This window comes from Cebus imitator, unplaced genomic scaffold (assembly GCF_001604975.1).
Source record: "Cebus imitator isolate Cc_AM_T3 unplaced genomic scaffold, Cebus_imitator-1.0 Scaffold54, whole genome shotgun sequence".
Lineage (NCBI taxonomy): Eukaryota > Metazoa > Chordata > Mammalia > Primates > Cebidae > Cebus > Cebus imitator.
The window spans coordinates 6,704,507-6,720,502 of record NW_016107369.1 but is presented as its reverse complement, the minus strand read 5'-3'; the positions used below and the strand labels follow the sequence as shown (position 1 = coordinate 6,720,502).

Genomic DNA, 15,996 nt, shown 5'->3' with positions numbered 1-15,996 from the left:
CTGCATCGAATCAACTGGAAAGAAAATATATGGCCCCTCCAGCCTATCCTCCACCATAACGTGTGTGCTTCAGTCTGCATCAGTAGCTGGTTCCACTCCGTTAATTCGTGGGAGACTCAATTTTATCAACTAAATGCTCTGTTTTTTTAACTCTTCCATGAAGACAGGAGACCCCATGGGGACTTTATATGGAATAAATCTAACCAGGCAGCTCAGTACTGAATATTTATTTGTCCATATGCTACCGTTAAAGCAACGACCAATTGCTGAAGGAATCAAGAGCTTAAGTTGGATCTTGGTATTTATTGGATGTCAGATAAAGTGAGTCTTTTAGGCCCAGCTCTTACAGGGGGCTAGCTGTGTGAGGCCCCTATAAGCCCGTAAGTCTTTCTCTGCTGGCGCCTGTGTTGATCCACATCTGATAAATAACAACAAATGGAAGCTATAACAACTCCAACCCCAAACAAAGAGTCTGATTGAACACCCTAACTTCAGGGGCTAAGGACGTCCCTCGATTTGGGCTGATGTCTTTATCTCTTCCAGGGTTTCTCGATTGTGACACCAGTGACATTCTGAGCCAGATAATTCCTTGTCGTGTTCTTAATGTCCTGTGAATTATAGGATATTTAGCAGCATACCTGACCTCTCCCCATTAGACGCCAGTAGTCCCCATACCACCACAGTTGTGACAACGAAAAATGTCTCCAGACGTTGCCAATGTCCCCTGGGTAGGGTGAAAGTCACTCCCATTGAGAATCACTGATATTCCTGCTTTCTCTCTGCAAAAGTTCTAGAAAGTTGCCACGGCCGGAACTCAGCTTACATTCAGGTACCAGTCATCCTGAAGTCACCGTTTCAGCTAGCTGTGTGGGCTGCAGAAACACCTCACACTGCCTCTCTCATTATGTGTGGCTTCTGGCCAGAGTCCCAGGCTCTGAAAATGCTTTTTAGGTGTCACTGTGGTTCCTTTGTCCCTGAAGAGCGGCTGTGAGTGAAGCAGCAGCATGTCCTCAACTCTCTTGGTGTCATCCATAGCCTGTGAGGAAGCACCAGCTTCCTCCTCTGTGAACTCAGGACAGAAATGACTGTCCTAGTATACTTTGTGGGTCGGTGTGCCAGCAATGCTAATATCTGGCCTTGGAAGGGCTCTTTAGGGTTTGCAATTTAGAAGAGCATATATATAGGAGCATCTTTCTTTGGATCTAGTTGCTCAGGTCCCGTGGTTCTAAGTAGCATTATCCAGGTGAGGGAAGGGGTTAAAAAATGGAAATTTCCAAACCTCAGCCTGAGGGATTCAGATTCAGTGGTTCCAGGGTACAGCCAAGAAATCCACATTTTGGATAATCTTCAGGTAGATTGACCTGGTCTTTCACAATCTGGTGAAGCCATTGCCTGCTACTCAGGCTGACCTGAGAGCTCACATCAGTAAGAACATCCAGTTTGTTGTAATCTTGGGATGCAGGGAAAGAGCCTGAACCAGTCGGATGAGATAGGCAGACTCCAGGGAAGGTATGCAGAGGCCAAGGAATGGACGAAGTCAAGGTGGGGGCGGGGAGCCTGTCCTGTCCTATTATTTGTTTGTTTCCTTGCTGTCAGGGAGGGGCCCACCTGGTACTGCCTAATTACGCTTGAGAGGCTGCTCATACTGAAGGATTATTCCAACTGGCTACTCCTCAGAGCCCAGCTAGAAGCTTTCATGAGCCTCTGCCCGGCAGAGGCTGGATTTTATTCCCAGCAGCAATAACTGGCAACTTTTCAATGTGACACTAGGGTTTTTCATTAGAGCCGCAAGGAAACCCCCAGATAGGGAGGAGGAGGGAGAGGAGATGCGTGTTAGCTAGAGATAAAGCAGCTGGGAGCAGGGCCTGTCAGTGGGTCTGTGAGGATGGGGCCAGGGAGGAGGTGCTGGCAGCTGGTGAGAAGCTGCCAGAGGCACAGACTGAGCTCTCTCAGGTGGGCACACACATCCACATCCCGATCTGGCTTCCCTGGGCCTGCTCCAGGTGATAAGCGACAGTTCATCAGAACCGCATCCCCCAGGAAAGGTCTTCATCATTTTTCACTGAGTTCCGTGAGGACTAACAGTGAGGAGAGGCAGGAGGGCTGGGGGCAGCGAACCTGGGCTCTGGGATGACTGCAGTCAGGGTTAGACTAAAGGGTGCATCCAGACCAGCAGGGAGGGAATAAGGGAACTTTACAAACTAAAGGGGCAGAACAGACAGTTGAGGGGATGGGTCCGGAATCGATCATCAAGGTTTGAATCCTGCCCCTGCCATTTCCTATTTTTTTGTGTGTGTGCTTTAGGATCTGGGTACATGTGCAGATCACGCAGGGTTGTTGCATAGGTACTTACATGGCAAGGTGGTTTGCTGCCTCCATCCCCCTGTCACCTATATCTGGCATTTCTCCCCGTGTTATCCCTCCCCAACCTTGCACCACCCCGTCCCTCCCCTAGCCCTCCACAACAGACCCCAGTGTGTGATGCTCCCCTCCCTGTGTCCATGTGTTCTCATTGTTCAACACCTGCCTGTGAGTGAGAGCATGTGGTGTTTGATTTTCTGTTCTTTCCTATTTTCTAACTGATGAAGCCAGTGGCTGCTTCTCTCGGTGCCTGTTTCACCTCTTTAGAGGGGAGGTAGTAGTCACATTTAAGTTACAGAGTTAATGAGCTCATGCATGGCAAAAGCATGGTCCAGTCCTTTGGTCCAGTATGCACGCTAGGAATGTGAATGCTGCCGATGGTGATTTTCCAGCATAGCACTTGATCGGGCTTCAGAAGAGAGCAGAATTCAAGTGCATGGCACGGAATGAACTGGATATATGGTGCTTAGAGGAGCAAACAAAGGGCAGGCCAAGGAGGGAGGCTGCTAACGCAGTTCTTTCCCGCACCCTCTGCCTCCTCTCAGTTTCCCACGCAGAGGTCTCTGCAGGCTGCCTCAGGCTGACCTTGCCCTGCCCGTCTCCTCCCACCGCCTCACACGCCATCAATAATCTGGGGCTTTGGGGGAGAAAAGACTTGCGCTTCAGCACAGAATTTCTCAGGCCATCCCAGTTCCAAATATTCTGTCCCTTGTCTTCATGAATGCTTAAGTGTCCCCAGAATGCCAGCATCATGGCAACCAAACTGCATTTCCTGGGCTGCCTTCTGCCCCTGGAAGCGACACACAAGCCTTTCTGAGCTGTTAGCCAATTTCTGTTGCAGAACGTATTGTCCCTGCACACACACATGAATGCCTCAGATAAATGACACTTGACACCCTAAGCTTTTTATTTTAACTATTTTTAATGGCAGTCTTTCTTCAGTATGCTTCATGCACTTGCCTTCCTAACAAAAGGACACCACATTTCAGTTACTTTTTCTAGATGACTCAGAGTCAGGTGTCTTCTATTGTGCTTTAACACCGTCAGTGGTCGGGATCTTAGAAGGTGCCACAAACTGCTTCCCCTTCCCTAAATGGCCCCAGATGATAATGTTCTTTGAATTCTTGTTTCTGTCTTTTAATTGTCTGCCTGCTTGTCTCTACTAACCCTTCCCCTTCTCTACCTAACCCCGCCTCCTTTCCAATCTGTAGCAGACCAGGTGTATCAGCTGTTGCTGAGTAACAAAACACCCCAGAGCTCAGTGGCTTAAAAAGTAGGTTTTTACTATTCCTCACATGTCTGTGTGCCACCTGGCTCCACTGGTCTCAGCCATGTTTCTCTGTGCGGCTGCGGGTTGTCTAGGCAGTTCTGCTGATCTTTGCTGCGTCCTCTCACATGTTTGGCTTCTGCTGGTTTAGGATGGCCTCAGCTGGAACAATGGAGTGTCCCTTGACATGCTCTCTCACCCTCCAAAGGGCTAGTTTCACCTTTTCCACATGGGGAAAGTGGGATTCCAAGAGACAGAATGGAAGTGCACAAAACTCTAGCATTCTGTCACTTTTGTTTCCTTGTGTTGGGTAAAACAAGTCACTAAGCTGGACTTGATTCAAGGGTTGAAAAATAGACTCCTTTTTTGACACTGAACTACACCAGGAAATCAAATAACCAAACTTCTTAGCCTTGATCCTAAAGCAAGTGTGAGTTGTGTTGTTTTTGGGAGGTGTGTTGTTCCAAGTAACAGACCATGAACCTTGAGGCATGGCATTTATTTCAACTGTAGACTGCTCATAGGCTCTTACAGCCACTTAGCTCATTTGTGCGCTCTGGACAATTGAAGTTGCCAGGTAAATGAGGTCTTACGCTTCTGTGCAAGCATCCCCAAGGGAGCCCCTTTTTAATTCACCTAAGCTTTATAGCACTTGACAAACCAACTTTGAGAAGCAGAACTCTATGCATTTTATTCCCAAATTGTCTAGAGTCTCCACATGTGGCTGCAATCCCCAGAGACTTCTTCCCACCCATAGCGAGCTACACCGCAATCACTGCAGCGATCCCAACGCACTGCCCGCACACAGAGAGACCAAGTCGTTTCATTTCATACCTGCGTCTGTACTTGGCTCATCCTCACACTATTGCTGGGAGCCATTTGTGTGTCACAGCTGACTGCTGAATTGATTTTTTTTAGTATCATCTTGCTTGCCCGCGTCTGAGATTGCCGCTGCTCCCTGAAATTGGATGCTGGTTCTTCCTCCACCTCCTGACCCTTGGTGATCATGAAATGTAATTAATGAAATGAGATAAGACAGCAAGGGACTGGACACCCTAAGGGTCTATTAAAAACCTGCTAGGATGATAGAGGTTTGTGAACTTAATGCCTAACGATAGTTTCAGGGGAAGAAAACAGAGGGTCACAGAAGTCATTACAACTTTGCTTTTATGGGATTCCAGAAACCATGGGGGTCTTTACTCCTCCTTTCTCCTAGCCTATTCTAGGTGACAGAAATTTTAAAAAGACCAGAGGTATGGTTAAGCCAGGGTGACCGTATCCAGACCAAGATCTGGAGTCTGCTGCATATGGGAAAGGAGGGCCTCCATACCTGGCCTGGTGTAAGCTCTTGTTCCTGCAGGGCTGAATTCACCTTCATGCTCCACTCATCCCGGGTTTCTCTGTTGAATGTGTTTTCTCTGGGTGACCTGCAATTAAGGATTTCTTTCTTTATATTCTCTCTACTTCTCACCTTCTCCAAGTGAAAAAAAGCTCAATTAGTTAATTAATGTCTAGGAATCAAACTTTCTTCTTTCCTCTCCTCAGTGCTGCTCTGCTTCTCATTTTCCTTTCTAATCAGATCCTCCCTGTTCCGGTTCCCTGCTGTGCATCACCGTTCAGAAACTGCACGGAGCAAAGCGAGGCACCCCGGCGTGCTCTGCCCTTCAGTCCCTCTCACTTCCTGTTTCCAGGTCTTCCCTCATTTAGAGGCCCTGATTTCATCATGAGTGATTTAGTGCATTTTTATTGTCTTTCTAAAGTAGGACTAATGGTCATATTCCATAATCCTTCCGATTCCATGCCTCAGTTTTTGTTGTTTGTTGTTTGTTTTTCTTAATAATAGTTTCCCATAGCTGCAGGCCATACTTCACGGTCCCTTTTTTCTGGAGCCTAGCCATGTCAGTATCTCTGCATCTTCCCCCCACCTGCTCTGTATATGTGTCCTTAGCTCTAGGGATTCCTCCTAGGCATTGCTTAACACAGGATGGACAGCATTCCTTCTTCCTCTAACTCATCATAGTTTTTTTTTTTTTTTTTTGTCACATCTATACAATTTGTAACAAAATTATAAGCCTTTTTTAAGAGAGAAAAGAGAAAATCTAAAACTTTATTTTTTTCATATTTTCTCAAGTGTGTAGACGATATGTTTACTAAATTCTCTTTCATTGTTTCCATCCCCTCCAAGTTTATCAAAGGTAGACCCTAATTAGCAATCTAAATTGGGAATGTTTTGCATTAATAACTGTCCTCCTACCAGGACTGGTTACTATGATTAGAAGCTGTGACTTTGCTGTTAGCTCGGCCCTAACAACTCCCTGAGATCCAGAGAGCTGTTTGCTACTTAAAGGCATAATAGGTGCTGCATAATGTCTACAGATGACTGGCCACAGACTGTACCCCCGGCAGCCCTCTGGCAGATCTTTGCCACTTACTAAAGGGTCATGGCGCAGGAGTATGTGAACAAATCAGCCAGTTCCACACTTCCACCCAAGACCTAGTTCAAAGCCCATGACAACTGCGGGTAGCACATTTGCTAAAGCTTCACAGATCAGCATCTTCTAGTGATGTGAGAATTTGTCATTTGAAAATAACAAAACCACATATCAATCAGGAGTCAGGGATAAAGGAACAAGAATGCTAAAATTACTCAATGAGAAATATTGTTCTCAATGGACTTCTGAATTCCCTATATTTATTTTCTTTCTTCCATCTCATTCCAGTTCTGCTTTTCTGCCACTCACACCCAGCAGTTGGAGGACCATTTCTGCTGTGTACTGTTATGTGCTGGACATCCTACAAAGCTCTTTGTATGCCTCTATTTTCTTCTCCTTTTTTGCTTTTCCTGTCCTACCTCTAGTCTTTCTGCGGTCGTTGGTATTGACTTTGGACTGAAATGGTACTTTGCATTGGCCATTGCTGCCTCCTTTATTGCCTGCCTGGCCTTCTTGTTGCCTTGCGTTTCGCAAACAGACTGTGTTCATCTTGTAATCTGTACACCACCAGGAAGCACATGTTCTGAAAGAGAACCTCTCTGGATAATTCTGCAAAGGGCTGCCTTGATGAGCTTGCCTTCACATTCACATCATCTTCATCCCCTTTTCAACTATATTGGTTTGATTCCAAGCAATAAAACCCCAGCTTGAACCTAGTTCTACAAAATACGAGTGTACATTGGCTCCCAGAATACAAGGAGGGGCTGCGGAGTTGAACCCTGGGAAAGGCAGCAATGCCACTGAGCTCAGGAAGAGCTGGAGCTAGAGCCTTGAGTACCTCCAAGACCTATTCTTCCTCTCTGCTCCTGCCCATTTTCCATGCTGGCCTTACTCTCTTTAATGACAGATGTGTTAGGAAGCATGACATCACTAGCCCTTGAACTTTGTGACTATACAATTTTGATATGGTTTAGCTATATCCCTATCCAAATCTCATTTTGTAGTTCTCATAATTGCCACATGTAGTGGGAGGGACCCAGTAGGAGGTAATGGAATCTTAGGGGTGTTTTCCCCTATGCTATGTTCGTGATGAGCCTGCCTTCATCAAGTAAGTTCTCATGAGACCTGATGGCTTTATAAGGGGCTTCCACCTTCATTCAGTTATTCTCCTTCCTGTCGCCATGGGAGGAAGGACATGTTTGCTTCCCTTTCCTCCATGATTGTAAGTTTCCTAGGCCTCCCCAGCCATGCTGAACTGTGAGTCAGTTAAATCTCTTTCCTTTGTAAATTACCCAGTCTTGGGTATTTCTTCATAGCAATGTGAGAATGGGCTAATGTAAGCTTCTACTGCTGAAGCTGGGGAAAGAGTATCTGAATGCCATTTGCATCATTGTCTGTTCCTGGACAAATCAACCATGGCCAGGAACAGGGCTTATAAATAAATACATGGCAGCTCCTGAAGTAGCCTTGTGTACATGTCAGGAGACAAGGAGAACTGAGCAGAAACCCAGAGAGGCCTTCTATGCCTGCTCACCCATTTTGGAGTACTTTTTACCATCCAGAATTCCTATCTGCTTCACTCAGATTCTTGAGAGACCCAGCGTAAGGGTCAACACAACCAAGTTCATTCACTGTATTCCTAGGCAGCACTTCTATCTCCATTTGGATCTCCTTTCATGCCTAAGAAATGGCACTGGACAACCTAGGCACAAACCCAAAAGCCTTTTCATCTCTTTGCATTAAGCTTAGATCTTACCCTATGTGGCCAACCTTCATTTCTTTCCTGTGTCCCAACTTGGAAGCTCTAGCTACCAGGCATAAGGCACCTCCAGCCCAGATTAAGGAGGCAGGAAAGCAAGCAAAAGGCAAGAAGTCCTTGCTTTCATTTCTTGTGCTGTTTCTGCACAGTGTGATGATGTTGAGAAGCATACGGGAAGAGGAGGCCACCTTCCCTGTCTGCCCAGGATGGGGTGTTCTTTCGGCTCCTCTCAGTCTTTGGCTACCCTGGCTGTGAAGTTAACCCTCTCTGCTATTCTATCTGGGAAGGATCACATACAACCCCCGTCCCTGTCCCAAGAAGCTGGGAGAGCAGTTGAGGCAGCAGAATACTAAAAGCCCAAGTGACCTGTGAGAACCTCCAACAAGACGCACTTTGCTGTCTCCTGTCTTTTCCATGCCGTGGTGATGGCAAATAGGACAAAGAAGGGAGCACAGATCCATGTACACTGAGTTTATTTGCATGGGTTGTGACAGCATGGACTTAAGTAGGCTAATCAGTTGACCTTAAAATAGAGACATTATCCTGGATTGCCCAGATGGGCCCAGGATACCCACAGGTGCCCTGAAATGTGGGGGACAGAGGCAGAAGAGTCAGTGTCAGAGTGATGCAGCATGAGAGGACCATAGCTGGCTTTGCAGATGGAAGGGGGCCATGAGCCAAGGAATGTGGGGAGCTTCCAGAAGCTGGAAAAAGGCAAGCAAATGAATTCTCCCCTAGGAGAACATTGCCATGCTGACACCTTGATGTTAGCTCAGTGAGACCCATTTCAGACTTCTCTGACTCTTAGAATTATAAGACAATACATTTGTATTGTTTTCAGCTACTAAATATGAGATAATCTGTTTCAGCAATCATTAGAAACAAATATAAAACCCCAGTCTCTCCCCTTCTCTTAGAATCTGAAGACCAAATTGTTCAACCTCATTGTCTTTAATATACCAGCATCTCCAAGCGCCCTGCTGGCTAGGAGTGCCTCTTATAGCCCCAGTGTGCATATGTCTAATTCTGATGATTTAGTACTTCCTTTTTCTACCAATAAAATACATCATTCAAAATACATATGGCCATATAATTTTACTGTTTCCTTTACAAAGCCTCTGACTTTATTTATGTAACTTAAAAGAATAGATTTCCCTCTTCTAATAAAATAAATTTCCCTTCTGACCAATAGCACTCATCACTGACACTGGCTGACAAATGAGTTGCTCGTACCGACTTTGGCTTTGTTGCCTGGTTCAGATCATCAGGACTTTCTGTGTTCCTTCTCCACGTGTTCCTCTACAGCGTGTCCTGATGCCACTTGCCCAGACCTTTTTTGGAGAAGGCGCAACGTGGCACAAGCTTACAGGAACAATTCAGTTCATGCTTAATGCCTGTAACAAAGTCATATCTTGTGCTCTTATGTTGGGTGGTTACAAAAATCTCACCTTGGACTCTCAACCACATTCTCCTAAACCAACATCACCATCAGCTGTCACCACGTCTCCTCTACCCACTTCTCTGAAGATATTCCCAGATTTCTCTTAAAGAGATCTGGCTATGTGCCTGTATTTCATTGCAGTTTAAGTAATCACATATTACTTCCTATTTCCTTAGTTGCTCTCTGGACTTGTAAGATTCTGCTGCCTTAGGCTGGTCAGCGGGCAGCTGCCTTCACTGCTCTGCATACAGTAATAGGCAGCTAGATCCTGCAGGCTCCTTGAGGGACCAGGTGCCGGCTGAATTCTCACCGTAGCCACTCCTGAGCCTTCCCAGCTGTCCCCTCACCCCAGCACTCACTTGGCTCCATATGGGGACCTGTCCACAGGACCTGACCTGGCCGGTTGGACCCCTCCTTCCCAGGCTGGAGATGTGGCCACATGGAGGGTCTGCTAGAACACATTCCAGGAGGAGTCTGATGAAAACCCCAGCCTGTCTCAGTGAAGTAAGGAAACGAGAGAGAGGACGGGAGGAAATTTCATTTTTCAATCCCTACATTCTACTTCAGAAAAACCTGTTTCTTGTCTTTAAAAAACATTGCCCAATAACACAATTAACTAGTTAAAAGAGGCCCTACCTTTTGCCTTGGCCTGCCATGTGGATGTCTTTTATTTCAGATTCAAAGCTAACTAAGGCTGAGATGTTTGGAATGACCGAGGCATATGTTCTGGGAGGAAAAACGGGAGTCCCTGGGCTGTGTGCTCATCTCAGATTTTGAGAATACCATGAATGCTCAAATGCCTCATAATTGGGAGAACCCCCTGATCTGTCATCCTGACTCAGATTCTCTGGGGCACCTCAGTATGACCCATCACCCCCCAGACAGGATTTTGGTTTTCTGTTGCTGGCTTGTGTTTGTGCTGATCTGAATAAAGGAGACAGGCGGCCCAGTGTGCTCTCTCTACCCGCACATCCAGCTTACTCTCTCACATTCCCTGTAGTGGGTTGAATAGTGGACCCCCAAAAGATAGGTCCTAGTCCTTACCCGTGAAACCTGTGAATGTGACCTCCTTTGAGAAAAGAGTCTTTGTAGATGTAATTCAGTTAAGGATATTTAAATCATCATTGATTATCCAGAAAGACTCCAAATCCAATGGCAAATGTCCTTATAAGACAGAAAAAGAGAGCAGATGACACAGGCACAGAAGAGGGCCATGTGAAGACAAAGACAGAGATGAAAATGATGCAGCCACAAGCCAAGGCATGCCTGTAGCCACCAGAAAGAGGACAGGGGAGGTGAGGGGAGGTGAGGGGAGGGGAGGGGAGAGGTAGGGAGGGGAGGAGAGGGGAGGAGAGGGGAGGAGAGGGGAGGAGAGGAGAGTCTCTTCTAGAGTCTTTAAAGAGAGGATGCTGCCAACACCTTGATTTCAGATTTCTGGCCTCAAAAACTGAGTGTTGTTTTAACCATTTGTGGTAATTTATTATAGCAGCTCTAGAAAACTAACATATTCCTCGACATGCAATACCATTTCTTTTAAAAAGAATTCAATCAGCCCAAGTGGCTAAGAAGTGGCTACCTACTACAGCACCAACTTGTAGCCTGATCCTTCCTGCCACAGTGCTTTCTTAGAGCTCCCTTGCCCATGTTCATTCTGCCTGAGATGCTGTACAGCTCTTGATATGGTTTGGCTGTGTCCCCACCCAAATCTTATCTTGAATTCCCAGGTGCTGGGGTAGGGACCTGGTGAAAGGTAATTGAATGGTAGGGCAGTTCTTTTCTGTGCTGTTCTCACAGTAGTGAATAAGTCACATGAGATCTGATGGCTTTAAAAATGGGAGTTTCCCTGAAAAACCTTACTCTTTGCCTGCTGCCATCCATGTAAGACATGACTTGCTCCTCCTTGCCTTCCACCATGATTGTGAGGCTTCCCCAACTACATGGAACTGTAAGTCCATTAAACCTCTTTCTCTTGTAAATTGCCCAGTCTTGGGTATGCCTTTATCAGCAACGTGAAATCAAACTAATACAGCTCTTATTGGTGAAGCCTTGCCCTGGGGAAGATGCATACCTGGCAGGAGATCTATAGGACAGAGGATGTGTCTCTACTGTGCACATGGTTTCACTTGTCTATTTTACATTTGTAGAGGATTGTCAAGATTCTTTTGAGATGCTTTCCCACTATCACAATGGTCCTGAGTGCTCAACAAGGCCATTACATAACACATGATGAACTTGACAAAGATTCAGTTAAGTGGCTCAACCAAGAGCTCAAACCAGTGCTTTTCAACTGTGATCACTGCTTCTTCTACCCCACTGGGTCACAGTCTACACCGGGGACAATGGGGAGGCTCCGAGGTATCAGAAAACGTACATCCATCTTCAAAACCAGAATTATTAGGGGCTTCTTCATTTTGATTTGATAAATAAAACATCTCATGTCCTGAACCCTTTGCAAAATTGAGGAATGAGGTGTGTTTCTTCTCAAACTTGCATGTGCATGTGAATCACCTGGGAGATCCTATTAAAATGCAGACTCTGAGTCAGGAGGCCTAGGCTGGGACCTGAGATCCTGCATTGCTGATGGGCTCCCAGGTTATGCCAGTGCTGCTGGTTCATGGATCACATTTCCAGCAGCATGAGATGGAGACTCTGACTAATTTCTCTGTATGTCCAGCATTAAGCTAATTGGCCGTGCTCTCCCTTTGCAATTCAATAGTAGGAATTGTGGCTCTGACTTTGCTGTTGTGGGTGAAGTTGCTGACACATGAACTGGCAATGCTTAAGGAAAGTTTTATTGTGGATCAATAACCATAAAAATATTCACACCTTTGGGTCGAATAGTTCTGCTTATGGATGTGAATTCTAAATAAATATCCCAGAAGATGAAAAGAAAACATCTGTATGAACAGTGGTGCTCTACAACAGTACTATGTATACTAAAAAAGAAATATTTAAAGTCTGTCTAATATAAAGGAAATGATTAAGTAAATTGTAATAAAGTCACTCAGTGTAACCAAGACAATATTGTAGAAATATGTTCATCTTCTCCCTTTCCTCAAATGCAACATGTCACTAAAGGAACAAAAATGGTATTAACCCACAAGGTTAACAAACTATTTGTTAATAATTTCAACATATTTGTCCAAGACACAAAGTCTATAGAATTGGGGAACATAGGCACAGGCCCCCATGTCTCTATTTGTAATGTTTTATTTTTTTAATTCATCAGTGAGTACAAGGGTGATTTCTTACAATTTTTATACCTTTCTGTGTGCCTGAAATATTTCAAAATTTAATTAAAAAAAAAAAGTGCAGGTTCGGGTGCGGTGGCTCATGCCTGTAATCCCAGCACTTTGGGAGGCTGAGGCAGGCAGATCACCTGAGGTTGGGAGTTCAAGCCCAGCCTGATCAACATGGAGAAACCCCATCTCTACTAAAAATACAAAATTAGCTTGGTGTGGTGGCGCATGCCTGTAATCCCAGCTACTCAGGAGGCTGAGGTGGGAGAATCACTTGAACCCAGAAGGCGGAGGTTGCGGTGAGCAGAGATCATGCCATTACACTCCAGCCTGGAGGACAAGAGCGAAACTCCACCTTAAAAAAAAAAAGAGAGAGAAAAAAACAAAGTGCATAGGGGCAGAGTGAAGAACATTCTAACCTACATGCTGGGGACAGAAATAATGTGACAAAGTGAGCCGGTTTTCCCAATAAAGCCTGGCCTTGATCTTGAAGGCACCAGGGACTGTGGAAGGCAGGAATGAGGTATGGGGGTAAGAGCAGGGGAACACTCAAGTCTGTCTCAAGAGCCTTTGCACCCCTAGATCTCCTGCCCCACTAGGAAACAATCTTTCCCACCTACCACCACCACAGGAGATGGGAAGTTTATTCTTGAAAGAAATTGAGCCACATACGCTCAGCACACAGGCACATCAGATATCATAAGAGGCCAGCCGAAAACAAGAGAATTAATGAAAGCTCTACACACTGAACTGTGAGGCCTGTAGGGATGGAAAATGGGATACCTTTCCTCATCCACCATGAGGATGATGGCCAACACTGCTATCACAAGAGGTTAACAAGGGAAAAGCATAAATGCATCTATTTCATCAAAGTTTTACATGACACAGAAGTGTTCAGAGACGAAGACTCAAAGACCCAGAGAAACCTGTCCGTTTTTATGCTTAGGTTCCATGAAGAATGGGCAGCCTCACAGAAATGTGATTGGACAAAAGGGTGTGATCTACTGGTAACAGCGTGGGGGGAGAAAACCCAGCAAGGCCTGTCTGTTCAGATTCTTGTTAGTCTCTCTGAGTAGCATTCCTTCCCCCAGGATATGGAAGAGGACCTCTCTGGAATGAGGCTTTTCAAGGGAGAAGGGAGAGAGTGACCTTTCTGGTTTTGTGGCTTGCTTTGTGGGAAAGGCATGCTAGTTTCTTTGACCCACCTTGGGAAAAAAGGATTCTTGTTTCTATGACTTGCATCAGGGGAGAAAAAGGGATGGGAGACAGGGGCATGAGAGAAAGTGAAAGCCTTGGCTTCTGAGGCCCTTTCAGTCTCCTTTAGTTCAAAGTACTCAGCATATCAAAGTGCCATACTTTGGAGTATCATGTTCGGAGCCCCAGCAGACCCTTGGCCCCTCCACGACCCTGCTTTCAGGCCTCCAGGAGCCAAACATATATACCCACAGGCTTTCAAATTACAACCTGTGGGCCAAACCATACTCCAGTCTGTCTTTGCAAATAAAATTTTATTAGAATACAGTCACACGCATTCATCTGCTAGTTGTCTATGGCTGCTTTTATGCCACAACAGGAGAGCTGCGTAGTAGCAACAGACACCATCTGGCCCACAAAGCCGAAAATATTTACTCTCTGGGCCCTGTAGAAAAAGCTTGCCAATGCCTGCTCTAGAGAAAAATAGAACCGCCAGGGAAGACTCCAGATGCCTCACGTAGAGCTCCCATGAAAATACTGGTAAACTTCCCTGTGACTATGAAGCCCGTCAGTGACCAGCCCCTCCGCATGCACACTGAGCCTCCAAGCAGGTTTCAGCACCTCACTCTTAAGCACAAATGGATGTCCAAAGATTTTCCAGACACTCAAGCCTCAGCGTGAAAGAGTATAATCAAAATAGATAGAAAAAAGGAACTTGGAAGAACCAAAATCATTCAACAAGTAAAAGAAACTTATAATAAAAGTATAGAATTAATTTTATCTAAGATATGAGAAGATACTTCATCCATAAAACAAGAACTTGACACTGTGTTAACCAAAAGGAAATTCTGGAAACTTAAGAAAGAATGACTCAAAATTAAAAAATAAATAAAGAGAAAGTTGAGAGTTTAACAAAAGACAAGGAGATGAAAAATGGTAGGGAGAATAGATTAACAATTCAGGATGTCCAATATTGAACTGGAAAAAATATAGAACAAGCAAACAAAGGAAATGAAGGGCATAAAGTTAGTGATGACATACTATAAAATTCCTGAGAAATATTTTCTTATCTGTTGCACACTGCGCGCAGCATAATGAATAAAAACAACGAGCAAGGGCCAACATGAAATTTCAGAACACTCTAGCAATAAAGAGATGATTCTAAGTTGACAGAGAGAAAAGAAACTGAGCAAAAGAATAAGAACCAGAATGGATCCAGGCTTCTTAATAGTGACACCGCATGCCAGAAAAAAAAAAAAAAATTGGAGTGATGCCTTCAAAATTCTAAAGGAATGTTTTTCATCTACTGTTCTATGTCTAGCACTATTAGTCAGGTATGGAGATAAAAGCATTTTTAGACTTGCAAGGATTTTCATGCATCCTTTTTTAGGAAACTACTAAAGGATGTGCCTCAACACAACCAGGGAGTAAAAACAAGAAATAGGCATGGAATCCAGTAAACATGGGTTTCAATACAGAAATGATGGAAGTCCCGAGATGATAATTTTGCATCAAGTCCATAGAGCAAATGATCCAGTTTCGAGCAAGAAGACTAAAGACGTCGGGAAAGACAGTCTCTGGGAAACAAGGGGACAGAACTGCTCGATTATTTGATGTGTTTAAGATGTGAAAAAAAAAATGATTGCTAGATGTTTTGCAGGTTTGTTAAAACACTTGGAAAAGTAGTATGATATTCAGCTGAACAGCAAACAATTTTTATCTAGTTTAATAATGTAGGCATTGACCATTGATCTAACAAAAATTGTTATACAAGTCTACTTGGAGGACTATGGAGGAAAAAGGTGGGAGTTGAGGACTGGTGAACAGAAAGTTAAATTCTTGCCTAAAATGAAAAAAATCTAGAATAGATATAAAAGCATATAATTCAGAAATACATAGGTAACTTTTAGAAAAAAACAAGGTAGAAAGTAGATGCCTCTCTAAGAAGGGATAGGAGGAAAAATAATTCCTTTGCTTTTTTAGTATATGTAATCATTTGGTACTATTTTATTATTCTAACTATTCACCTACATTTTGATAAAAATTAGTCTAAAATAGATTATGTCAATCTATTAAATCAACATCTATTAGATCATAATTATAACTAGAAAAATTGTTTTTTGTTTTTTTTTTTATGCTTAACTCCTTGTGGTCTGCTGGTATTTAAAAATCTTTGTAATAAGAAAGTCCTTCAGGGCCGGGCGCGGTGGCTCAAGCCTGTAATCCCAGTACTTTGGGAGGCCGAGGCGGGTGGATCATGAGGTCAAGAGATCGAGACCATCCCGGTCAACATGGTGAAACCC

At 44.5% G+C, this 15,996-nt stretch overlaps 1 protein-coding gene across 11 annotated transcripts in view; it reads left to right on the top strand.

Annotated features, from left to right (window-relative positions):
- The window catches only part of RGS6 (regulator of G protein signaling 6), a 640,379-nt gene that overhangs the window by 540,203 nt on the left and 84,180 nt on the right, over positions 1–15,996 (top strand). The window lies entirely within an intron of this gene.